Here is a 27,313-nt window from a genome sequence, read left to right as displayed (position 1 = left end):
CCCAGCCCCACCGTGAGCAGGGAATAATAGTGTGGCCACAGCACCCGGGCATGGAGCAATGGATTCTGAGCCCTGGAGGCTGCCCAGCCCCACCGTGACCAGGGAACAGCGTGGCCACAGCACCCGGCATGCCCAGCCCCACCGTGACCAGGGAACAGCGTGGCCACAGCACCTGGCATGCCCAGCCCCACCGTGACCAGGGAATAACAGCGTGGCCACAGCACCCAGGCATGGAGCGATGGATTCTGAGCCCTGGAGGCATGCCCAGCCCCACCGTGACCAGGGAACAGCGTGGCCACAGCGCCCAGGCATGCCCAGCTCCACCGTGACCAGGGAACAGCGTGGCCACAGCGCCCAGGCATGGAGCGAGGGATTCTATATAAATTTGCAGGGCCCTGGGAACCATTGGTATGGCTGGAATGCAGGATGCCCGATGTGGAGAGATAGTGAGTCAAATCGGGCGAGCAGTCCAGAGCCAGATGGCCGGGCAACTGCGAGACATTTCAAGCAGGAAGATAAAATAGGATTTCCTTTATAAGACAGTTACTCTATTGTGAGAGTACCACTGAGGTAGGGTGGGAATGAATTCAAGAATTTCACGTAAGGCCAGGTGGGGTGGCTCATGCCTGTTAATCCCAACACTTTCAGAGGCAGAGGCAGGAGGATTACTTGAGCCCAGGAGTTTGAGACCACCCTGGGCAACACAGTAAGATCCCGTCTCTACAAGAAAATTAAAAAAAAAAAAAAAAAAAAAAGGAATTTCCCGTAGGAGGTCAGTACAGTAATCCAGGAAGAAAAGACGAATGGCTCAGCCAGGACAGGACAGTAGGGCTGGGGGAAAAGTGCTGGCGTGGAGAGATTATGGAGACAGACCAACAGTTCTCAGTTGGCGTCTGGGAGTAGAAGCAGGCTATGGTTTGATCACCAGGTTTCTGTCTTGGGAAAACAAGATATGGAAAAAGTGTTTTGGGGGAAGAAGATAGTGAAATTGGTTTGATACTTTCTGAGACGGAGATGCAGGTAGAGTACTTAGGTGGATATGTGGTTTCAAAAAAAAAGTCTAGACCAATAGAAATACATTGAGCAGCAAAGAGAAGCCATATATGTAATTTTTAATGTTCTATCAGCCACATTTTAAAAAGTAAAAAGAAACAGATGACACCAACTTTTATAACGTTTTTAACCTAGTACAGCCAAAATATTATGATTTCAACATGTATAAAAAATAGTAATGACTTACTTGACATTCTTTTTTTCATATCTAGTGTGTATTTTGCAGGATAACACATCTCAATGCAAGCAAGGCAAGTGCCCAGGAGCCACATGTGGCCTGTGGCTGCCATGTAGACCTTCAGAGAGAGGCTGGGCAGGAGGTGTCTGCTGGAGAGTGGCTAGGATAAAAACCTTCTCTGAAGGTACAGATCAAAGAGAGCTGATGCAGGGAGGGTGCAGCGGAGGTGAGCTTGTCCCAGTGGCAGGAGAGAGGAAGGAATTGCCGAGGCTGCCCCTACCTCTTTCTTCTATTTTTGAGGGTGTAGGATGTGAGATTGGGGTCTCAGAAATTTTGGAAACTTTGTTTATCTCTGTTGAAATTTACACAACCAGAATCTGCTATATAAATTTGCAGGGCCCAGCGCAAGATGAAAAGGCAATTCCAGAATTATGATGAATAAGTTATAGATGATGACAGCAGGGTATCAAACAGAACACCTGGCCGTTCTAAGCACAGGGTCAGGTGCACATGCTCAGTTTGCAAGCTCATGAAGCCAGCCTGTACACACCACTTGTGTTTTTAGGCATCATCTGTGAACACTCTTGCCTACTGTGAATCAAACACAGTTTACTTAGTGAGATGATTAATGACTTTGAGCTACTGTGGGGTATTGCTGCTGGGAGCCACTCTTCCTGGCTGGAGGTGAAAGCAGCTTCTCCCCAGGCCGGAGCTCTGGGTGCACCAGTCACCCAAAGAATCCTTCCCACATTCCTCACATAGGCAGGACCTCAATCATGCCCAGACGCCATTGCCCTGACCCTCAGTCACACACCCAGGACCTCAGTCATGCCCAGAAGCATCATGTCAAGGGGGCCCACCGAGTCCCCAGCCTGCTAGAAATCTGGCAGCTCCTCGTTATCATTCTACTTATAGAAACTCCTCTTTCTCCACACCTTGTCATGGTGAAAGCATCCTACACGGATGCTTTAGACTGGGCTTCCTCAGAGGGGTGGGGGAGGGAGAACTGGACCCAGGAAAAACCATCTGAATTCCCTGAGATCAGCAGGATATCTAGAGAGTTGAGGCTGGGCCATGTATCTGCAGTTCTCGTCCCAGGACAATGCTTGAAGACACCTTATTTAGATTTTTATATTTGTGGCTGTGACTGCAACTCCCCTTTCTTTTTTTTTTTTTTTCTTTTTTTTTTGAGATGGAGTCTCGCTCGGTCACCCAGGCTGGAGTGCAGTGGCGCGATCTCGGCTCACTGCAAGCTCCGCCTCCCGGGTTCACGCCATTCCCCTGCCTCAGCCTCTCTGAGTAGCTGGGACTACAGGCGCCCGCCACCATGCCCAGCTAATTTTTTGTATGTTTTTTTAGTAGAGACGGGGTTTCACCGTGGTCTCGATCTCCTGACCTCGTGATCCGCCCGCCTCGGCCTACCAAAGTGCTGGGATTACAAGTGTGAGCCACCGCGCCCGGCCCGCAACTCCCCTTTCTTAAAAATGTAAATTTAATGATCACTTTCAAACTTTCCCTGTAGTACATTATTTGTGAACATAGGACCTGCCTCCCTGAATAGCACCAAGCACCCATGGCTCACACACTCATCAGTGCGGCTGTGCCCCACCCACTGCCTGGATTTCCTCCTCCTCTTCCTCCCTCTCTCCACTCTCTTTCTGCTGCCCTCTCTCCCCAGCCTAATGTCATTTCTTTACCTGGTTATTTTTAAAATCCACAAAATAATTTGAAGTGCCATTTGTTATACTTAAGAAACAATTTTATGTCGCCAATGTTTGATCACACTTAGTTTTAAAAGTCAGTAAATAACAGCATTTTTTTTTTTCTTTTAAAAAAGAAAGTATAACAAGTGCTTTTTGACGGACTTTGCCTTTGTATGTGCCTTGTCAAAGGCAGGGCTCCTCCAATTCTGCACCGATATCCCTCCAATTTTGCAAGACAGGAAGGGGCAGGCCGGGCAGGAGCCTGCGGGGACCATGGCCCAGTCATGGATTTAGCTTTTGAGGAAGTGTGGCCGCTGCCATGTGACTCCATATCTTTCAATCACAGGCTTGGTCTCTGTAAAAGAAGGATGCTGTGCATAGATCATAGGACCAATCGTTCTCTTATATGAAGTAATTTGTGCAAAGGATACCTCACAGGGCCTGGCACATAACTGGCTCTCAATCCCTAACAACTTCATCATCAATAAAAAAATCCCCAGAGATGGAAGGGAAATCTTTGGCCCAGACATGCTTTGTTTGGTCAAGATCTCCCAGAGGTCTTGACCAAACAAAGCTCAGCTGGGCCAAAAATAAAAAAATACACAGAATAAACATAAATTTCCGTAATAGATAAATAATTAAATAAAAATCTTCTTAACATACAATCCATTTGACTTTCCATGATCATGTTGTTCTTAAACTGTTGAAGTCCAACTTAAAACTCAAAGAAACTTCATTAGAGTATAACAAACACACTCTTGTATCTTCTGGTCCCAATTAATTACATTGCACTAAGGCAAACTAATCATCTGGAGATAAATTATGTGGAGTATTCACGGCAAAAATGCTGATAGGATAGAATGTGGGAGCTCACTGTTTTCTAAAGGCCTTATTCCCAAAGAACAGCCATCCTGCCACTGCCTAGGCTAATAGAGACTGCAGTGCCACAGTCCTGAAGCACTTGCTTAAGAAGGCATCATATGATCTTTTCCCAACAGAATTTGGATTTACCTACTTAATGGTGTTTTTCTTGGGCTGATCTAAAATGAGTCTTCACATCACATGGCACTGGAGCTTTGCGATCTGCAGGGTTAGTTAAGAAAGTAAAATAACAGTAAGTATTCTTATAAATAATAATAATGGCCACCATTCATTCAATGCACACTGTGTCAGGCAGCGTGCCAAATTCTTTAAATACCTCTCATTGACTATTCACACAAACGCTCTGATGAGGACATTATTCTCATTTTATAGAAGAGGAAACAGGCGCAGAGAAGTTAAACAACTTGCACAGGGTCACACATGTGGGGAAAGTGGGATTCCAGCTTGAGTCGGCCACATTCCAAACCCTGCACTTTCAACAGTTTTCTAGACTGCCCATTTGTGGGAACTACAGATCAGCCAAAAGAAAATGTTACATTTCTCATTTTATCATTCTTTCTGTATTTTTTGCTCATGGGCTCTATGGAAACCGTTATTTATAAGTGAACACCAAATTTCTGTATCCTCAAGATCAGAAATAGCACGACAATAAAAAGAGGGAGGAAGAAAAAAACAATCTAGGATGTCAACAATTTTTTTTCTGAAGTATTTTTCTTCTCTTTGCTTGTTCATATTTTCTTTCCTTCGTTCCTTCCCTCCTTCCCTTCCTTCCTTCCCTCCCTCCCTCTCTCCCTCTCTTCTTTCTTTTCTTTTCTTTTTTTTTTTTTGATGGAGTCGCCCTCTGTTGCCCAGATTGGAGTGCAGTGGCATGATCTCAGCTAACTGCAGCCTCTGCCTCCTGGGTTCAAGCAATTCTCCTGCCTCAACCTCCTGAGGAGCTGAGATTACAGGCACCTGCCACCACACCCAGCTAATTTTTGCATTTTTAGTAGAGACGGGGTTTCACCATATTGGCCAGGCTGGTTTCAAACTCTTGACCTCAGGTGATCCTCCCGTCTTGGCCTCTCGAAGTGCTGGGATTATAGGCGTAAGCCACCACGCCATCCCATATTTTCTAAATCTACTTAACGTTATGAAAATTTCAAAATAAGGAGATGTATCTAGAATGGGGCCAAAGGAAATTTAGGTAGCACCAATCATGTTTAGACATCTAACTAGGATGTCACAAGACTAAGCAATAGAAAACAAATTTTTAACCCTCTGAATATAAACATTTTGTCAATTTCCATTATCAAAATTTGCATCAATTTTAAATTGGGACATTATTTAGAAGCTGTCCCATTAGAAAACTGATCATCACCAACTTGATCTTCAATGCCAGGGGGCCTGTCTGTTTACTGGTGGTGGTGGTTTTACCCCTGGATTAAGAATGATTAGCCCTACTTTGGAACTAAATACAGTTCACATGGAGTTCAAAAGGAATCCAGAGTCTTGTGGCTCTGTACATGTTGAACAATTTCCCTTTGTTGACTATTAGCACTCTGATCTAAAGAAGAAAATGGTTACTCTGATGGCATGTACTTGTGGGGGAAAAACAATCTTATTTTTTCACATTTTTAAGAGTATCTAGTGTGACAGATATCAAGTGTGAGCACTTACTTTTATAATAAATTCCATTTTGCAGATTAGTCCTAACATACTAGGTGAAAGAGTTCACCCAAGGCACTTAGAGTAAGAAAAATAAAAAACAAGTCGAGGTCATCTTCAGAACATCCACTGTTCGATAAACACTGTACAGCCTCACCTTGGCCGGCTTTGTACGTCCATTATTCCATCATTCACTTTTCTCCACCGTGAGCTAGGTTTTTTCTATGGGGCAGGCACTGTGCTATATGAATAAAACAGAAGTCATTGCCCTCCTGGACCTTCCACGCCCAAGGTCTATGTATACCTTATATCTAAGCTAACTTGCTCAGCTCACAAACATGAGTCTGTATGAACAAAACAAGATCATATGAAGTGCAGAAAAGCTTTTTCTTAAACATTTAATGTATTCATAAATGTATTGCCCATATTTTGTTCTTATGTAGGTGGTAAATTTATACTTACCATTGCATGGTAATAAAATGTGGCATGTGGCAAAAATGTGCTCATTCTAATTTAAACAGATGTAGGTTTTAAGTATTGAAAATTAGCATACTTTCCCAAATTAGTACTTAGAGAAACTTTTTAAATTGTTTATGAAAAGTGGCATTTTAATAAGCCTCATTACATTGCCATGCTCTTTTTTTTTTTTTTTTTTTTTTTTTGAGACGGAGTCTTGCTGTGTCACCCAGGCTGGAGTGCAGTGGTGCAATCTCGGCTCACTGCAAGCTCCGCCTCCCGGGTTCACGCCGTTCTCCTGCCTCAGCCTCTCGGAGTAGCTGGGACTACAGGCTCCCGCCACCATGCCCGGCTAATTTTTTTTTGTATTTTTAGTAGAGACGGGGTTTCACCGTGGTCTCGATCTTCTGACCTCGTGATCTGCCCGCCTCGGCCTCCCAAAGTGCTGGGATTACAAGCATGAGCCACGACGCCCGGCCTACATCGCCATGCTCTTAAAAGCACATTCATATATTTTATTTTTTTCCCCCATACTCATGATTTTCTACTCAATGTTCACATTTTTCAGAGAACAGACAGTATGGAATATTCATAGCTAAGTACCAAACTCAGCCTTCCTTTCCATTGACACAGTGTGGAACAGGAATGCAATTTCTGTGGTACAGAGTCCATGCTGAGGGACAAAATTGGATCATTTCAGAAAATGGGATCAGGGAATCTTGAATTGTTCCCTAAATAAAGCCAGTTGATAGTGATAAACATATTTTAGAGTATTTGTCTGTGAGATGAGAGATGCTTTCTATCAGACCAGTGGACTAGTTTATGAATAATGAAGTTAACATTCTTAGAATTAAAATAATAGTTTCTTTTACATGAATAGACCATCTATATGTGGCTGCACAAATAAATTGAGTAAAATATGAGTTCATAGATTTCTTGGCTCTTTTAATGTGAAAATAATTCCAATTGTAGAGCTGCCCAGCTCCTCAGGTACCTTGTAATGATCCCTGAAGTTTGGAGTCCTTATTCATTGGAGGAAGCTATTAGTACACGTTCAACAGATAAGTGGCAAAGGTACACGTAGTATACTTGTAGAGCCGGGGTGGTTACCATGTGAGTGAGAATTGGGAATGTTTTCGCTACAATATGTCTTTCTGAGTGTGGCCACTAATTGGTATGGGTTCATAGACTGATCGAATAATACATCATTATTTTTGTGTTTTACATCTTACCCCAACGCTAGTTACTCTCAGGACAAAGTAAACATAACCACTGAAGCAGTGAGTGGAGATAAGTGTAATTAAGAAATAAAACTCCAGATCTCTTGCCTCCTCAAAATCTGTGAAATTAGAGACATGTTTCAACAGCCTAGAAATTAGCAAGGACCATTCATGAACTTCGTAACTCCAGTAGCTATATTGTCTCTCAGTGAAATAGATAATGGCAAATGTAGCCCATGGAGGCACTGCTCCAGTTGATTTGGAAACAGTGCAAGAGTTTCTAAGTATTTATATAGGTAGGAAGAAACTTAGGGTCAAACTCATTTCCAAATGCACTAAAACAGTGAGAAAATGGTTGAGAAGCAAGAATAGCAGCAAAATTACCTAACAATACCTCACTTGGCACATTTTCAAAAACTTCTAATACTTAAAAGGAGTTTAATGAAATAATGCATTAAAAATCAAGAGAATTAAAATGTTATAATGTCTCTCTTGAATGATTCTGTTGTAAAGAATTGGTATATTCTGAGGACACCAATGTATCCTAAACATAAAAATAGAGGAGACTATAGAATGAAATTATGACTTTATTTGCTAAAATTATATTTAATAATTTATATTTGAAATTATAAGAAATTATATTTAATTTCTTGATTATATAGAAATATATTCCATATTTGATAAGCAATTACTATATTATCTAATATGTAATTATATATTAATTATACTTATAAATATGATTTATTTGATAAATTATACTTTGCTAAATAATAAAATTGTTATGACTTTATTTTGAATAATTATTGCATAGAATCCCTGAGTACCTTTGCAGCTAATTCGAATCTGGATAAGGTGAGTGGGGACGAATGAATATTAGGAGTTCTCTACAGGACTGCTTAAGAGTAGAAGGAAGGCAATCTCATTTCTTATGGAAAATGGAAATATCATGTTAATCTCAAACACAAAAATAAGCTTTAACACTGGATCTTAAGCTGACTTTTGAGTGTTAAAAAAAAGAGCAATGCAATGTTGAAGACATCACAAAAAAGAGTATAACCATCCCAAACAAAGATGACCTGACCTGGTCCTTGATCTGTAAGTCAAACGCCCCAAAGAATAATTGGAGCCCAGAGTGCAGGTGTGTTCTGCGGCCCAGGAATCATGTATTCTCCAGCTCATGTTCTTAAGTTTGTAGGTTGTGGCGTTTGTTAGTACTTGAAATTTCCAGCACCCTTGTGGTTACCGAAAATAGAAGGTCGTACAGAAGTCCAGTTTGGAGTCTCGAAGGTGTGTTCAAATGTGTGCAACTGTTTTTAAAATAGGCCAAGTGGATAGATCTTAGTCTGTAACATGAAAACAGAGTTCAAGTTACAGAATAGCGGAGGCTCTGCAATTTAGAACCCAGGTTTGGCCACAGTGATGGACACCGTTGGTGAAGAGCTTTCCAATTCCTTCTTCTCTTACCCAACGTTATATGTGCAAATATAAGGGTGGCTTGAAATGAGTCTTTCTCTGTCTTTGCAGGTAAGATTCATTACAGGGTATAATTACAAAATTTACCAAATAAGTATACCCTAATATAATGCTATAAAATGAACTCAGCTGCAAGGTTCTTTTTTTCAGAAGTTTTACCAGCAAGCCTTGTATGAATAATTTCTCTCTGAGAATTATCTCATTTCTGAAGTCATTTTTCTAATTATCTTAAATGGTGCTATTCTCCTTTGATAGTTGATTGATTCTGAGATCACACTGCTGTGCTTGAGTGTCTGGCTATGACTCAACTGAAATGTGCCTAATTTGAAACTTTGAAGCACCAAATTTTATTTGTTTTTCTTTTTAGGATATAGCCTATTAATTTCTTTCCCCCGCTGAATCCATTCTTACTAGAATTATCGCAAACCTCGTTTTCTCTGTCAGTATCTCTTTTCTTTCTCTATGAAAACCTCTTTTTGTTGTTCCATTGACGCTATCACCTGATACTTAAATGAGTCTACGATTGCGAACAGCATTAACAGCTAATTTAGTTCATCAGGGGTTTGAATAGCAAGTCTCCAACAAAGCTGCTCCCAGGCAGAACAAAGCAGCCCTGGTGCTCATGGAACAGACCAGCAGGACCCATGGAAACCCCTCTCCCATCTCAGATCTGGATCTGGAACATGCTGCCTGCGCCATTTGATGTCATTTGCCCATTCACTGCAACAATGTTTCTTAGACCCTGGCCCTAGTCATGGCTTTACCTGTAAAATCATCTTCTCCCCAATTTTGAAAATGTGAAGGGGATGATTACCTAGGTTTTGTAATGTTCTTTCCAGCCATGATTCAAGGTTAAATGAAAAGTAAGAACTATAATATTTGTCCTGAAAGTCTCCAGACCAGGCCCTATTTAAGAAATGCTGTAGAGAAATGGGCGGTAGGAACAATACGGGAAAGCTGCCTGCCCACAATCTGCATTGCTGGATTTAGCCATAAAACCCAAGAGTACCCAAAGTGGAGGCACTTAGGATAGTGTGGAGACAGATGGGAGGAGGGAAGCTCAGAGAGAAATGAGAAGACCTGAATTTTATATAAAAACTTTTGTAAATTAAAAAAGAAATCAGACAGAGCTCTCAGAAATCATAGGCCTAAAGTCATTCAATCTTCCTACAAAGTAAAAAATAGGCTATATAGAAATAGCCCCATGTAAGGATGCTATTTATAATCCCCTCAGGTCGTATAAGGGTTTCTCTGTCCGTTACAGCTTATCTTTCCCTTCTAAATATGTGTGTGAAGAAGATGTTGTCTTTTACGTACCTTTTACTTAATCTGTTCCCCAATGCATCAGTTCGGTTTGTCCATGCCAGGCTCTCTTATTTTCACTTAAACAAGTCAAGCCTTCTATTCATTATTGCTGTTGTTTGAGCTTTCCATTCAAAGTATCCCTGTCTTGCTTTATTTGGTGTATATTCACTCAGTACATTCCAGCAACCAGCCGCTGTGCTGGGAACTGGTTGTATTTTGTTTTTAAAGGAATCCTATTCTCAAGGAGCCTACAGTGGAGTAGGGAAAAGAGGTAAACAGCAACAGCAGCCTACTGCACCCTCCTCTGCAGCCACTTGATAGAGTAGCCAATATTCATGCAAAGTCTCATTGAATCCTCTCAAAAACCTCCCAGAGAGGTGGATGGGGTTGTCTGCTATTTTTTTTTTTTTTTTTTTTTTTTTTGAGACAGAGCCTCAAAAAAAAAAAAAAAAAAAATGGATGAACATCCAGATTGGAGTGCAGTGGCATGATCTCAGCTCACTGCCACCTCCGCCTCCCGGGTTCAAGCAAATTCTCCTGCTTCAGCCTCCCAAGTAGCTGGGATTACAGGTATGCGCCACCACATACGGCTAATTTTTGTATTTTTAGTAGAGAGAGGGTTTCCCCATGTTGGCCAGGCTGGTCTTGAACTCCTGACCTCCAGTGATCTGCTTGCCTCGGCCTCCCAAAATGCTGGGATTACAGGCATGAGCCACAATGCCCAGCCTGTCTGCTATTTATAGATAAGGAAATCCAGGCTCAGGGAGATTAAGTAACTCTCCCAAAGTGACATGACTTACCATGGGAGAAGCCACGCCTTGAGATCAGCTGTGCCTGGTTCCAAACCCTCAGTTCTTTCTTTGGAATGTAATCACTGCTGTGATAGAGGGATACTTCTTCAATTACCATTCATTATAACCATAGTCAATCAATGTTTACTGTGTATTTGTTTGTAACAAGGTGGATAGGATTACAACTCTGCTCCTCCTCCTGCTAGAGGAATGATGGACTCTCACAGGGCCTTACAAAGTCCATTCTGCTCTGTTTCTTCCAGGTCATTTCTCTTAATGCCACTATCTTTCCTCTTTAGCCTTCTCTACTTACTAAATGAAGCAATGATAATGCTGTTGCTCTAGGGAGACTGTTATGTCAATCATAGGACAAAGTGATTACCTCGGATATGGGGATTTTCTTAATCCAGTTGTTTGACAGTCCCATGTATTCTTGTTTAAAATTAAAATAGAAAAAAAAACCCAAAACATAAAACTTTGAATGTGAGCTATCTGAAATAAATGATAAGGAAATTAAATTCGTATCTAGGTGTGCCGAATCCATTTCATTTTCCCCAGCAGCAAAGTAAAAGTCCCTATATTTTTGAAGATCAATTTGCAAATAATTTTTTTCTATGTAATGTAAACAAAATGGTATCGAATGATTCCAATGTGCCAGGTGTGGTTTTCCAGCATTATATTCTTCAACCCTCTTCTTAATGCTTTAAGGTAATGAACGATATTCCCATTGCTCAGATGAGGAAAACGAGGCTCAACGATTATGCCCAGACCAGGGAGCTATCGAGGAAGTACCAGAAACTTAACTCAGAACTCTTGATTCTCCAAGCCCACGCTCTTAAGATGATGGTGAAAATAGCCGCAACCAACACTTAGGGAGGGCCTACTGTGTGTTGCTGTTGTTTAAGAGCTTTGCGTCTGTTAACTCATTTAAGCCTCGCAACAATTATGAATCAAGGGCCACGCAGTGCCTATTTGGTGGGTCAGAGAACTGAAGCCCAAGAAGATTGTAGTAGCCGCAGAAGCTGGCAGCAATAGAGTCGGGTTTGATGGTGGCGGGTAAGTACAGACCGTGCTCTCCATCATTACACTCTAACACAGTTCTCGGCATATGTGACTAGAAAGACAAAATATTTATACGAGACTGTCTGTTATAAAACGGAATTGTTATGATTTATATTCATTTCTTCCATTCATGATACTTAATCAGAAACTATGACACAGGAATGCTTAGAACAATTTTCATGTTGCATGTGTATTTTTTTTTTTTGTCTTTTGTTTTTTTTGTCTGTTTTTTTTTTTATTATACTTTAGGGTTTTAGGGTACATGTGCACAATGTGCAGGTTTGTTACATATGTATCCATGTGCCATGTTGATTTCCTGCACCCATTAACTCGTCATTTAGCATTAGGTGTATCTCCTAATGCTGTCCCTCCCCCCCCCCCCACCCCACAACAGTCCCCGGAGCGTGATGTTCCCCTTCCTGTGTCCATGAGTTCTCATTGTTCAATTCCCACCTATGAGTGAGAACATGCGGTGTTTGGTTTTTTGTCCTTGCGATAGTTTACTGAGAATGATGTTTTCCAGTTTCATCCATGTCCCTACAAAGGACACGAACTCATCATTTTTTATGGCTGCATAGCATGTGTATTTTTAACTTTGTTTAACTCTGAAAATTCACTGGCCTCCTAATCAAACCTATCTTCGCCTCCATTATGACTGACAGCATTCACCATTTTAAGAAACCATAATAAGATTCTTAAGGGTTTTTTGTTTTTTTTTTTAAACGCTCAAAGTCAATGCATTATGGCCTTGAATAATCTTTTCAAAATTGCTTTTTCTGTCCGAGGACACATTTCATCATTCAATTTAGATTTTAAAAACTCCCTAAACTCCTTCGAAGTGACCCTGTTCAAAGCTCTCTGAACAATGATCTGGCAGTGTCCACTGAGAACAGAATAAACAATGCGTTCCTGTTTTGTATTTCCTGTCGATCATTGCTGTGTTCTTATTTCTCTTGATATCACCGATCAGTAAATGGTAGTTTTAGAAAAAAAGAGCCAACTACTTCACTATATTAGAGTCCAAAATATTCAAATGATGCAGCTCCCAGGGCGTTAGGCATATCGGCTCATTTTTCATGGCAGTTTTTGCTCTATTAGGAAATGATGACGGGCCGGAGACTTAATGTCACAACTGTTGTAAGCATTAGTTGTTGATGCCCAGAAGTTCTCTCAAAACTTCTGGAAGTGTTTTTTACTAATACCTTAATGGCAGGCCTAATAGTTTATTGCTATCATTCAGCCAGTCTAATGTAATGAAGGTTTTTTTTTAGATGATTGTTTTAGATGATTGTTCTGTTTCTAGCTTTCATGGAACAGATTACCTCAATACAGTCATTTAACCAGGTTGGGTTTGCCTCAAATAACAAGAAATCCCGCGGACAGGTAGCCCAGGGTAGGTTCCTGTCTATCCTCTCTCCATCGCTCTATCATCTCTCTATTGCTCTATCATCTCTCCATTGCTGTATCGTTTCTCCATCGCTCTATCATCTCTCCATCACTGTATCATCTCTCCATCGCTCTATCCTCTCTCCATCGCTCTATCATCTCTCTATTGCTCTATCATCTCTCTATTGCTCTATCATCTCTCCATCGCTGTATCATCTCTGTTAGCGTGCACTCCCACAGAATGACATCTGCATTTCAGTCTACAAAAAGAGGAGCAGAACAAGGTTAGAAAGGAAAAGACAGCCGGGCACGGTGGCTCACGCTTGTAATCCCAGCACTTTGGGAGGCCGAGGCGGGCGGATCACGAGGTCAGGAGATCGAGACCATCCTGGCCAACATAGTGAAATGCCATCTCTACTAAAATACAAAAAATTAGCCGGGCGTGGTGGCGGGCACCTGTAGTCCCAGCTACTCGGGAGGCTGACGCAGGAGAATGGCGTGAACCCGGGAGGCAGAGCTTGCAGTGAGCCGAGATTGCACCACTGCACTCCAGCCTGGGCGACAGAGCGAGACTCCGTCTCAAAAAAGAAAGAAAAGAACAAGGACGCCCTCTTCTCAGGAGGTTTAGTGTCATTACTGTGATGTGAAATTTTCAGCAGGATGCCTTGCCTTTAGCTTATTGGTCAGCAACTGCAAGGAATCCGGGAAGGTCAGTCATTAACTGGCCATACTGTCAGGATTCTGTAGTGAGGAAGGCTGCAAAATGGATCCTCAGGAGGCAGAAGGAAGTGTCTCCCACACCTCTTACCTACTTGACTTATTTTACAGAGTAATGAATATGGAAATAGTGACTTAATTGTAAAATAAAACATCAGACAGAACCTCAAACTGAAAATGATCCTCGAAGGAATTCTTGCCAAGAAAAAGAGGGCTCTTGCTAGAAGGTAAAAATGTGAGCATTTACTCTGATTCAGAGGGCAGCTTCCTGCCTCTCTGCCTGAATCTAAAATGTCCATCACTGTGGGCAGGATATTCCCTCTCATGCCTGCCACTGGAGACCAGTCTACTTCTGCTTAGCCCCGAGGGTCTGAACAAAGACTTTGCATTTCTTTTTTTTTTTTTTTTAACTGCAACGTGGTTACTGATTTCTTAACATGTCTCTCCCATACGTTTTTGTTTAGTAGATTGACTTTGCTGGTTAAAGCATTCCCTTCCAGACTTCTCTATATTATAATATACATAAAATCAAGAATATTTGCAGGCACAGAGGTTGCTAAACAAATGAGGTTGCTAATAGCCAGAGGTGGCCAGTCCAGGAACTTTAGCTTCCCAAGGCCTCACTTGGCCACCTGAGAACTGAGGAGATCAATATTGTAGCAACATTGTAGTAGTTGTTGCTACACACAGAAGTAGAGAGGGTCTTCTTAGAAGACAGACAACATAGAAAATATTTCTATGTCCAGTCTCTGAGGGTTTGTGTTTCCAGCCTCATTCATTTAGGAAGTTTTTCTCATGTACTTGACATAAGGAATCTATAGTTCCTTCTACCTCTTCAATGCTGGTCAACTATCCTTCATTGGTCTTAATTCATCCTTCACCTTTGTGAGTTTCAAGAACACTTTTCTAGCACGGTGTGTATTATGTACTATCTCTGCTAAATTAACTTTTGTAGTCATAGTAATTATGGAATTGTACCATGGCTTGTTGGATTAATTCATTAAGTTTTTTAATGTCTCACAAAAGGTATGTTTCATGCTGTATCTTGATGATTTCAGAGTGTTTTACAAATGTGTAAAGAATACATCTTAAAACACTGTTGGGCCATAGCAAGCCTTCCTGTGCCCAAGTGGTAGAAGAAAAGTTTCCATAGCTCCTTTCAAATCAATGCAGCAAAGACCAAGCCCTCTCCTACCCCAGGCTTTGACCCCTGCTCTGTAGTCCATGACACACAAAACTCTCCTTATCTCTCTTGTTGACATTACTTGGCTATTTGCCAGAAAATAAGATTGCAAATCTCCAATCTTCTCAATCAGTGACTATTCATTCATTGTCTGTTTATAACTTACGCATAATATGGCCATAAGAAAGAGTTTCATACCATTGGAATGACTATGGCCTGACCAGGTGGCATGGTTGATGTGTTACTTTATACCTGCCTGTCTGCTCATAAAACTACATTATAAATAATCACGTATGGTTTCAGGTGGTATAACTGCCAGGCAATATATAGACAAATATATAATTCTCTCAATAACTCTAATCAGAAGAAATGTTTATCAGGGCCCTCACTCTACCCTAGTAGAGTATCACATGGTTGTGAAAAAGGTCTAGGAATATGATCTAGGAATGCAAATAACTTGTTTTATTGAAATCTATTTTAGAATAAATGCAAATTAAGATAACAGAACATATTATATCCTGAAGGGAAAAACTAGTGGCACCTGCCTCTTAAGACGGCTTCTAAACCAAATATGTAGCTACAAAGCAATGTTTCAGAGAATCGTCTTGGTTGGAAACAGCTGCTTAATTAGAATACATAATTTTTTGCTTTTTACATGATCAGATACCTTTTATTTCACAAGTTCTGATAAACATAGAACCAAAAAATGTACTCTTGTGTTGCTTAGTGCCTTAGGCAGAACTTATTTAATCCCGTACTTATTCAGCAACTACGTATTGGCCCCTACTTAGGGCCAGCACGAATGCAATACCTGCGGGAGGAATGTAAGTCACGTGAGGGGCAAGCGGGAGCTGATAGGCTAGCGGAGGAGAGGGGCTCCGATCAATTACTCCAACAAATTCAAGCAACTGAGCCCGAATTTAGAAGGAATGAGGAAAGTGATTCTTTACGAGTTAAAAAAAGGGAGTGGCGGGGCTACACTGGTGGAGCAGGGAAGTCCTTCCTGAGGAAGAGACACTTGAAAGCTGGAGGCTGCATGGCATTCGCCACTGGGCAGGGAAGCCAGGGCTCTGTCCAGGGGCACAGTCCAGGCACAGTCCAGGAATGGAAGGGAGGCTGGAGAGGCCGGAGGCAATGGCGCTGGGAGGAAGGTGGTGGAGATCTGGGCAGAAATGCTGCGGAACACCAGATTGTACAGGGCCGTCAGTGGGCCACATGGAGAAGGCTTCACGATTTTCATAGCAGATTTAGAGACTGTTGCATATGCTGAATTTCAAATGGAATAGAAATAACAAGAAAAGCTAAGTCATGGTTACATAAACAGCAGAGGTGCTCTTTAAATACACAAAGAATTCAGGCAGCCAGTTTAAAACAAAGTTTCAGTCCGGGCACCGTGGCTCATGCCTGTAATTCCAGCACTTTGGGAGGCTGAGGCGGGAGGATCACCTGAGGTTGGGAGTTCGAGACCAACCCGACCAACATGGTGAAACCTGTCTCTACTAAAAATACAAAAATTAGCCAGGTGTGGTGGCATGTGTCTGTAATCCCAGCTACTTGGGAGGCTGAGGCAGGAGAATTGCTTGAACCCAGGAGGTGGAGGTTGCAGTGAGCCGAGATCACCCTATTGCACTCCAGCCTGGGTGACAGAGTGAAACTCCATCTCAAAAATAAATGAATAAATAAAAATAAAAATAAAGTTTCAACTAGAAAATTGAGCTTCTAACAAAGGTTTTAAGAAGTTATTTCTATATAATCTCTTTCAATGATACTGGTCCTGTAACCTTTTGTTAAGATTTTCACCTCACTTGATAAACCCCAATCCCAGATGGTAAAATGGCACATGTGATGACAAATCACTTACTAAAAAATATTTACTTAACATCAATAACCAGGCAGTAGAAGTCACTGGACACATGATTTGACTCCTTTCAAATAGTGCTGCCAAAAGGCGTAAATCATGGCAGACTGCCGAACGTAATCCAGATAAGCCCAAGAAAAAGCATAGGTTTAAGAGTCAGTAAGGCGGTTGCAGTCCCATTCCTCTATCTGCCTTTCAGGACACAAGTGTAGGGAGCTTGCATGACTGGTCTAAAGTCACTCAAGGTATGGGCTTTAGTTTCCCAGCCCAATGCATGCATGCATTGTTCAGCAGGTGGCATACCATGGGTGAGGTTCCTGTAGATGACCCAACAGATGCTTGCTACGTGCCCAAAGCTACCAGGTATCCTTATTTTTCTTGCATATGCTTCACTTTTTTGAGTGTGGTTGAAGCAGACAAGCATAAAAGATGTTACTCCAGGCCAGGTGTGGTGACTCATGCCTGTAATCCCAGCACTTTGGGAAGCTGAGGCGGGTGGCTCACCTGAGGTCAGGAGCTCAAGACCAGCCTGACCAACATGGAAAAACCCCATCTCTACTAAAAATACAAAATTAGCCGGGTGTGGCGGTGCATGCCTGTAATCCCAGCTATTTGGGAGGCTGAGGCAAGAGACTTACTTGAACCTGGGAGGTGGAGGTTGCGGTGAGCTGAGATAGTGCCATTGCACACAAGCCTGGGCAACAAGAGCGAAACTCCGTCTCAAAAAAAAAAAAAATAAAAAAAAAAAGATGTTATTCTACTTAGTCTAGCCTTCTTTTGCTTATAACGTGCTTGACTTCAGCACTTCCCTGTCCATCCCCATCCCTTCTTTTAGTCAGCATTAGCTGATTTCTATAGGAGAATCTGACTGCTGTTTCAATATGTCTTTGAAACTCATGCCAGTGTTTCAGATGGTCTTGCTGCCTTGCCCTAAGCACTAAACTTTTGACTAAGAGAATGACACATTGTTCTCCTGGGATATTAGACAATGCCACTAGAATGACAGGGGCCAGGGAGGCCTCTAAACATCTATAGCACAACTCACTTTTCAAAGGACTGCAGGGGTAAAGAATGTTCTCTGGAAAACAATACTCATGGGAAACTACATGTACTTCCTTCCTACTGGGATCCTCTCAAATAATAGGAAGCGATGAGGAATCAATTGAGAATTCTGTGCTCTCTTGGGAAAAAAATTTAAAACAACACTCAAAGAAACCCTCTAAATATATGTGTTCAAAAACTCATGCCCATGAAAGTCCTTGGAAATCACCACAGTATCTTTAAAAAATTACTAAATTTAGCCACATATGGAAATCTGCACAGTTTTTCAAATATATTTTGATTATTTAACCAACATTCATATAAAATTTACAAAGCAGCAGATTTTTCCATGGCTGTTTCAAATAACAATTTTCACCCTCACAACAACCCAATAAAAAAAGGTCTCATTACAGAGGAGGAAACTGAGGTATGGGGAGGCTAAGTAAGTGACCTACAGCCACAGCCACGCGTAAGTGGCAGGATGAGGATTCGAACCCAGGCACCCTGACTCCAGACTCTCTACTGTTAAGTATTATACACTTTTAAAAGTTTTCTGAAAGGATCAACCAAGAAAGTGAGAAGCAAAGCTGCAGATGGTCTCTGCATATAGAATGGGAAGTTTTAAATGTTACCAGCGCGAGCCCAGATTCTCTCTTATAGTGAGGATTTTATTTTTACCAAGCTCTGTGAGAAACACAACGCTCAGGTGCCGCCTGAAAACGTGAGAAGTCATTTGGCAAACTAATGAGGTTATTCAGACATGCTGTTAAAGTTGGCGTGCTCATTTATTTAAGGCCAGAACAGAGGTGTAGTGAATAACAGAAGGCCTCAGACTACTCCAAAATATGGGTCTTTCTCACCAGTTCTAACAATTGTAGAGTTATTTGGGTTAACAAGATCCTCTTTTGGGATGTAAATACCTTCTAATATGGTTTGATCTGTGTCAACTATGCCTTAATGATGTACAAATGATCTAGATCCTGGCCTTTCCATATCCAGTCTGATGGGACTCTCAGTGCTTGCTTTAATCTGGAATCAGCTGTTCACGTATGCAGATGCTTGAGTCACATCCAGAGTCATTAAGTCTGACTCTCTAGGGGCGGGGCTGGGGTAATGGTGTTTGTAAAAGTTTACCTTATATTCACCCACGGATGACAGACACTACTTTATATCAATTTCTCTCAAGTTTCAACATGTTTACACGCAGCCTGGGGATGTCGTGAAAATGCACATGCTGGCTCAGTAGGTCTGGGTGGGGCCTGAGGTTTTGCGTTTCTAACAAGATCCTGAGTGATGACGTTAATGTTGGTGCACGGACTGCTTTTTTAAGAAGCAAGACCCAGGACCAGCGGTTTTCAAAGTGAGGTCAAGAATCACCCGGGAATTTGTTAGGGATGCAGAATTTCAGGCCCCTCCAGACCTACTGAATCAGACGCTCTGGGGTGGACCCAGCAATCTGTTTTTACGAAGCTTCCGGGTCAGTGATGCTCACTATGTTTGGAGAACAATTGGCCTGCATGGCACTGCCCAGTAGAAATAGAATGCAAGTCACATAGGTAATTTTAAATTAGCTAGCAGTCAGATTTGAAAAAGTAAAAAAGAAACAAGTGAAATTAATTTTAGCAAAATATCCTATTTAACACACTACGTCCAAAATACTGTCATTTCAACACATAATACAAAAATTAATGTCATAATTTACATTCTTTTTTCAACGTGTAGTCAATATAAAAATGATATGATAGTTTACATGTTTTAGGAAGAGAAAACATTTACTTTAATCTATATTTGTACAAATTTGTGAGGTACAAGGAGAATTTTGTTACATGGATGGACTGCATAGTGGTAAAGTCACGGATTTAATGAATGTGTCCATCACCTGAATAATGAACATCATACCCATTGAGTAATTTCTCATCATTCACCTTTTTTTTTTGTATAAAGACCTCAAAATTTAGCATGCATTTTATACTTATATGACATCTCAGTTCTGACTAGCCACATTGAGCTCAGTAGCCCCACGTAGCCACCATATTGGATAGCAAAGCTTTACACTTACAGCAGAGATGATGGTATTGACTTCCACCAAATGCTTGCTGTGTGTCAGACATTACCCAGTTAAGCATTTTATGTGCATTATTCCTATGAGCCCTATGACAACTCGTTATTATCCCCATTTTATACGAGAGTGGGTTATGTTCATCTTTGTTTCCTTAACGCCATAGCTTCTCGAGGAAAGCCAATATTTAAATGTATTTTCCTTTTTGGTATAAACTATTATAAGGAGGAAAAAGAAAAAAACAATTAAAAAATGTGTCTATCTGCGGCTAGGCTTCCAATGATTACCAGTAGAACTACCATTCCACATTGAGGCCGAGGGAAACAAATATCCTATATTAGATTGGCAGGTATTTAAGACATAGTAAAATGTAACCATTTAAAATAAATGAACAGAAAAACGCTTTATTCTAGAGTGATTTTTTAAAAGCCTGGTATATATTTTTAAAACAAAGTTGACCTTATTTATAAAATTCAGATTAGAGATTTCAAAGTTAATTTATAATTTTTTAATCTGAAATACAGTTTTAATATAAGGTCTGTTGAGCCAAAGGATTTCACTATTTTTGAATAGTACTTGAAGTAGTAGTCATGTAACCCTTTTTTTACGTGGCATAATCCTCAGTATTTTCCATAATCTATTTCAGTGTCTTTCTTTAATGGCAAAGAATTGAATTTGATATAAGCATCTAGCAACCAACCCTCACATTAATTATAAAATATACCAGGGCATTTTTTTTTCTTTTTTGAGATGCAGTCTCGCTCTGTTGCCCAGGCTGGAGTGTAGTGGTGCGATCTTGGCTCACTGCAACCTCCACCTCCCGGCTTCAAATGATTCTCCTGCCTCAGCCTCCCAAGTAGCTGGGACTACAGGCGCGTGCCACGACATCCCGCTAATTTTTTGCATTTTTATTAGAGATGGGGTTTCACCATGTTAGCCAGGATGGTCTAGATCTCCTGACCTCGTGATCCACCTGCCTCAGGCTCCCAAAGTGCTGGGATTACAGGCGTGAGCTATCGGTGGTTTTTTATACTGGATTCAGGTTGAAGACTCTCTTTTCATCTCCTGATGGAAAGCCTCTCAGTAGTACTTCCTGACTACTTAAGCATTCTTTTTGTAATGGGGAGTAAGGGGTTGAAAAAAAACCAGGGATTTCATTCTATTGGAATGAAAGCGTTCATAAAAATACTTAACTGCTTCCTTGGTAGAAAGTAACTAATTTTCCTCCCTGGTGGTGTTGTAATGGGACAATGACTCCGTGGAAGCCTGAAGTTGGTCTGATGACGCACAGTGTCTTCCTTCATCCACAGTAGAAAGAGATCTCAGTCTTCAGCTGCCATGATGTGAATAGTCTCATCTTGTGAAAAAGTCTGGAAAATATTTAAAAATTCTGTTTTTATTTATTCTCACTGCATCTGTGCGCTCTAAGCCCCTGAAGGCAAGGACACTTCATTCTGCCCACCACTGTATTCCCAGAGTGCTTGCTTATAGTAAGCTCCGAAGTGCTCACCAAATAAATATTTGCTGAATGAATGAATGAATACAACTTCTTAATTTTTATTTCTAGAAACAAAATGAAGGCTCAAAGTTTGTCAGTCATTGCCAGTGACCCAATCAGAATGATTTCTTCATTGGCCTATGGAGGCAGAAGCAGGGGTCACTGTTTGTCTGCCTCATGTCACTGAATGGTCCCCAGTCTCTGCCAATAGATAAGAGATGTCAACGCTTAACCCAGTAGCTTTCAAAAATAGCATAGTTGATGAAACTGGAAATTTGGGAGCGGGCTCTTTTAAGAAATCATTTGTCTTCAGTCTTAAGAATAGACTGACAACAGATACTGCCACCAGACAGCTCTCAACTATTTCATAAGACCCCCTAGGAAATAGCAGAAGAAAAGCCTCCTCCTCAATAAAGCATAAGTAGGACATCTCATTTTCAGTGAATCAGGTAATTCATTTTGAAAACTTGAGGAGCACTGTGTTTCTTTAAGATTCCAGTCAACTTTGGGTTTGTTTTGTTTTCAATGGTGCTGGCAGTTTTCCTCAAAATTTAAATGAATATTTGCACAATGAACCAAGTTGTTGTGGGTTTCCTGGTTGGTGTTTTTCCCCCCTGCAGTGGGGGGTGGCGATCCAGGCAAGGCATTTTCATCCTTTTGCAGACAACCCCGGCTGCTGTTAATGCTGAAAATAGCTCAAATGCTCTCAGAACAGGAGCACCACCCAGCAGCTGGGATTCTTTCCCTCTCTTATTTGCCTCTCTCTTGCCTTTTTTTCCTTCAGACACTTGGATTGGACTTAATCTAAAACCTCTGGAGTTCAAGACCTTTTAAAAAGGGCTAAATAAACAATCTCTACATGTAAAAGGCCACTGACTCCTACTTCCTCTGTATAGAGCAACTGTTGAACTCAGCTGCCTGTAGGTAAGATTTTTTATTCCGGAATTATTTAATTGTTTTCTGATATGTTCTTGACTAATGTCTTTAAAATAACTTACTTATAGTGAAAATAGTAAGGGGAGTTGTGAACAATTCCCAGGTAAACCTTGTGTTCCAGAGTACAGCAGGAGCATCTGGGCGTTTTTGTGGCTGTAAACTTTAAACTTTGCTTAAAGCTCTCATAATAGTGACCTGCAGTAGACTTGACTGTGACTAAGCCATGGATCAGAGGTCTAATTAAGCCTGATTGCCAGAGCAATGAGAGGGTGTTTCAGACATCGTACTTTTGTTGTTTAGACTGCTTTATTTTTAACTTTCCAGGGGCATTAAAAAAAAAAAAAAAGGAGGAAAAAGATGCAAACATCCACCTGAGTAAAGAGAATATATATAAGTAATTGTTCTTTAAGGGCAATGAGGGGGCTGTATTGTATAATGTTCTCCTTTCGTCACTGTTTCATTCCTTGCTCGTGTGGAATTCGAGTGGTTGATTTGGGGGACCTGGGGGTTTGGTTTTTGTTGTTGTTGTTTTGTATGTTCCTAGCACATTTTAGGGGACAGTTGTGAGGATTCCTTACTAAGCTGAATATCTTTTGCTAGGTACATCTGCTGGCAGGTTTCTCTAACGTGACAATGTGATACTTTGAGTCAGTTGCCGTGGCTCCCCTCTCCCCCTCATTATGCTTGCACTTGACATTTTGCAAAGTACTTTGATCTGTGGACTTTAACTTCAAACACAGCATTTACTTTGATTGTGGCTATTTACTATGTTCAGTAAAAAGTCTCCCTTTTTTTCCATTTGGTTTAATGCTTTGATAGCATTTCCTTTAAATAATTTATTGGAGCTTTAGTTTTCCTCACTGATCTGTCTTAGATTTTACTCCTAGAGGGACCCCCAGTTGTAAGAAGAGTGTTCTCTGGTAAAGTTCTCCCCAACACAGACTTCATGACAGTTCATGGCCCCTGTCTGGCAGATGTGTAAGAGCAAGCAGCAAATGACAGTGCACAGAGCTCGGCGCTGGCTACCCTGCTGCCTCAGAATCTCTGTGTGCCTTGGGGCCCAACTGGTGCTTTTTAAAAACATGGATGCTGAAATCTTTGGAGTTCAGAGATACTTTTTTTTTCAGAAAAGTTTATTGGTATCACAGACCACGTGTATCAAAGGAAAGCATGCATTTTAACCACATAATGATCGTCTGAGTAACAAAAACAGGAAGAAATAACAAACAAAGAAAAAGAAAATTAAAAGAAAACTGGAAAAAAAAAAAACCCTCAGTAGCCAGAAGTCTGTTTTACGAGTGAAACTTCTGCTGTGTAAGGGATAAGGGATTTCTTAAAAATCTATTTCCTAAAATGGGCAAAATGTAGCACTTACTAGCCATTCAATCAACTTTGGAATATTCTCTTCATTGTAAAGAAAGCACAAGTGCGTGTGGCATTTGTTCCCCTTTTCTTTCCCACCCCAAGCACAAGGCATTTTCACAGTCCTCAGCCAAATACAGAGTTTGACGTTCCCTGGCAAACGGTCCCTGCGTGTTCTGTTGAAGGTTAGGAATAGAAGGAGCCTAATCCTGTCAGGAGACTGTTTAAGTCCCAGTCAAGGACGCTAGCTCCTCAGCGCTGACGCAGTCTGCCCCCTGTCCTCTGCACCTTGCTAAGAAGGACAGACGCAAGTGGCCACAGGACAGGTCTCCAAAGGGTGGAGCTGTGGAGAAAGCTACGGCAGAGATCCCCCTGGATTAGGAGCAGATGCAATCGAATCTACAGAATTTGGGTTTATAGTAGAAAAACCTAGAGATGTTCAGTCTAATCTTTTAATTTCCCAAACCTGGGCATTTCATTGCCACATTTCCCCTTCAAATCTGCATTATAAGAAGCATGTTAATCATCGCATTTATGTGTATGGTTAACATTTTAAATCCTCCCGTTATGTTGAGCCTGGGCTTTGTGTGTGTGTGTGGCGGGGGTGTCTAGCTAGAATACTCGCTCCCCCTTAGTACTGGGAAGCCTTGGTCTGCAGGGCTGAGTGCAAATATATTGCTAGAGGTGATAGTCCGGCAGGAAAATTAAATGGCACCAGGATGAAATCTTTTTGGAGAATGGTAAGTGATCATTCCATTCCCAGGCAAGCCGTTTTCCCCTGTTTGGTTTTGTTTTTTTCTTTCTGTTTCTCTTCACCCCTTAATTTTACGTTGAAACTTTGGATTGTTTGAATGTGAAACTTCAGGTGAAATCTAGCCAAAGCCACCGAGTTTCACCCAGCTTCCACATGAAAGAAGTATTCTACCCAGCCTTGCACGAAACTTGGCCTGTGTTGCCAAAGGTTTCGTGACTGTCAGTGAGCCTGGATTTGAAACATAACCCAAGGCCAGGTGACTTCTGGTGACTTTGAGGCTTTATTGTATTAGTATAGAATCTGCTGAACACGGACAGTCCTATTTCCGCATCTTCTACTATAGTTTCATGGGGGCACACGTTTTCCCCCAATAAACTCCCGTTTATCTCATGATATTTGAAAGCCAGGTTCAATCCTAATATGAATGTTTGTAGCCGTGGGATCGAAGCACTGGCAGATAGAGGTCTGCGTTTTAAATTCCAGCAGCCTGAGCCCCACTGGTGTGAACATGTTGGTATAATTCAGCTAAAGGAAGGAAGTCCCGGGAGAGCCATGGAATGCCTTTCTTTGCTTAAATATACCTCTGTGCTGGTGAGGAACAAACAGTAACATTTTGTCCAGGTCTATCCACTTGACAGTATGCCTTTTGTTCCCTCTCCAAAGGTGGTGTCAAATATATTGGTGGAAAAATAATAAACTTCCAGATATTTTTTTTCCTCCTGCTCAACTGAAATACTCCAAGGGAACATTGCTAGCATTGAGAAGTTCAGTACTGTGGCTGGGAATGTAGGGTATACTGAGAATAAAGGATCCCTCAGTGAAGGCAGTGTCCCTCGGAAAAGCATGGCGACCTAGAGTTGATGTGGGTGTGAACAGTCAGATGGGCCCTGGTTGGGTAGGGGCGTGTGTGTGTTTTCTGGGTGGGGGTAGTAGCAAGCAGAGAGGAAAAGGGGGATTTGTAAGCTTTGTTCAGCAAATCTGTCCCATCAAAAACAAAAATAATCAAGCCCAGGATCTGCAAACATTCATTTCTTTTGTAGATCATATAAATTTGTGTTGGCTGAATATTGAATTTTTTTGTATTATTTATCTAATTAGAGACACCAAGCGTTAGGATTCCAGGCATAGTAAATAATCTCCAATGAAAATGTGACCCATTGGGAGACATAAAATCTTTGCAGATAACTCCCATGAGTCAGTCTCAGGAAGATCCTCATGGTTCTCTGGCAGTTGTGAAATGCTAAGCCACCCAGGACACTAAGATTTGACTTGTCCTTTTCTTAGTTAGAAGATTTCTAAACTCATGTGAAGAATTTTCATAAAAATGAATGTGTGGCCTCACTAAAGATTTAGGCTATCTTTGGTGAGATACATAGATATAGATTTATTATAAAATTAAATTGCCATCAAATTTCATTTTAAAATTTCATAGTCACTTATGTATTCAATAAAATAGACTTTCATTAAAGATATGGTTTGCATTTTAGCAGGTGACATGCGGTGGATGCCCTAGTAGGGAAAGCATTGGAAAAGCTAGCAATAACACAATTTGGAAGTGCCATATGTAGAAGCTGCTTTTTAGCACTGGCTTCAGTAGTCATAGTGTAGCATTTATCAACATATATGATTTTGATAGCCCCAGACTGGTACAATGAACAGAGGAAAGGAAGATGTTCGAATGGAGGCTCTAGAGAAAATCATTCAGAACCATCCCACAAGGAAGTTCTCACTAACCATATCAAGGTATAAGGAGTTTAGTAGTTTTAAGACATTCATCATCCATAACAAAACAGAAAAAGGGAAAGGATAGGCTGGGTGCGGTGGCTCACGCCTATAACCCCAGCACATTGGGAGGCCGAGGTGGGTGGATCACTTGAGGTCAGGAGTTCCAGACCAGCCTGACCAACATGGTGAAACCCCATCTCTACTAAAAAAAAAAAAAAAAAAAAAAAATACAAAATTAGTCAGGCATGGTGGTGCACACCTATAATCCCAGCTACTTGGGAGGCTGAAGTGGGAGAATAGCTTGAACCTGGGAGGCAGAGGGTGCAGTGAGCCGAGATCCCACCATTGCACTCCAGCCTGGGCAACAAGAGTGAAACGCTGTCTCAAAAAAAAAAAAAAAAAAAAAAAAAAATTAAAAATTGAGAATCAACACCAAGCTAGTGTATGTGCAAATGTTTCTCTAAATCATTAAAAATCTTATTTCAAGAAGACTTCATTTGTCATTTAAGAATGCAAAAATCAGTGCTTTAAAAATCTTTATGTGCTTAATTGACTGTCAGAAAAAATGGAGTCCATATAATATTTATTTATTTCTCAAGGATATATTATTACAGTCTAAATTTATATATACAATGTACTTGTTTTATTTTTTTAAAAAATCAGTGTTTGATCAGGACATGATGACACAAAACAGTAACAGCAGCAGTCTCCCCTTTGCAATAGAGCAAAGAGGATTATTTATCATAAGCAGATTAAACGGTCATTTCTAGAAGTCTGCATTCTCCAACCAAGTTTTTATTAGTTATTGGTTATTATGTTTTTCTCTGAAATAAGAAGTAGAGCCTGAGCATCCCTACTCTAAAAGTCTGAAATCCAAAATATTCCAAGATCTGAAACGTTTTGAGCACCAACATAATGCCACAATTGGACAATGAAGATGACATTAACACTGCAGAAAATGTACATACAGATGCCACAGTGATAATGTGATGGGCTAATTGAAGGACTAGGGCAGAGTGCATTC

The 27,313-nt window shown here is 41.0% G+C and overlaps 1 protein-coding gene across 15 annotated transcripts in view; it reads left to right on the top strand.

Annotated features, from left to right (window-relative positions):
- Positions 1-27,313, top strand: part of SORBS2 (sorbin and SH3 domain containing 2) — a 231,545-nt gene that overhangs the window by 15,073 nt on the left and 189,159 nt on the right. For 11 of the 15 annotated variants that reach the window (XM_055276628.2, XM_063638471.1, XM_055276620.2 and 8 more), the window contains exon 2: positions 22,297-22,436. The gene's annotated coding sequence lies outside the window, so the exon portion shown is untranslated. The remainder of the gene's footprint in view (positions 1-22,296; positions 22,437-27,313) is intronic. The other 4 variants (XM_063638472.1, XM_063638476.1, XM_063638475.1 and 1 more) reach the window with 1 other exon arrangement.

Source organism: Symphalangus syndactylus, chromosome 4 (genome assembly GCF_028878055.3).
Source record: "Symphalangus syndactylus isolate Jambi chromosome 4, NHGRI_mSymSyn1-v2.1_pri, whole genome shotgun sequence".
Taxonomy (NCBI): domain Eukaryota; kingdom Metazoa; phylum Chordata; class Mammalia; order Primates; family Hylobatidae; genus Symphalangus; species Symphalangus syndactylus.
Note: the sequence above shows the minus strand (reverse complement) of the source record. Positions and strands in the feature narration are given on the sequence as shown.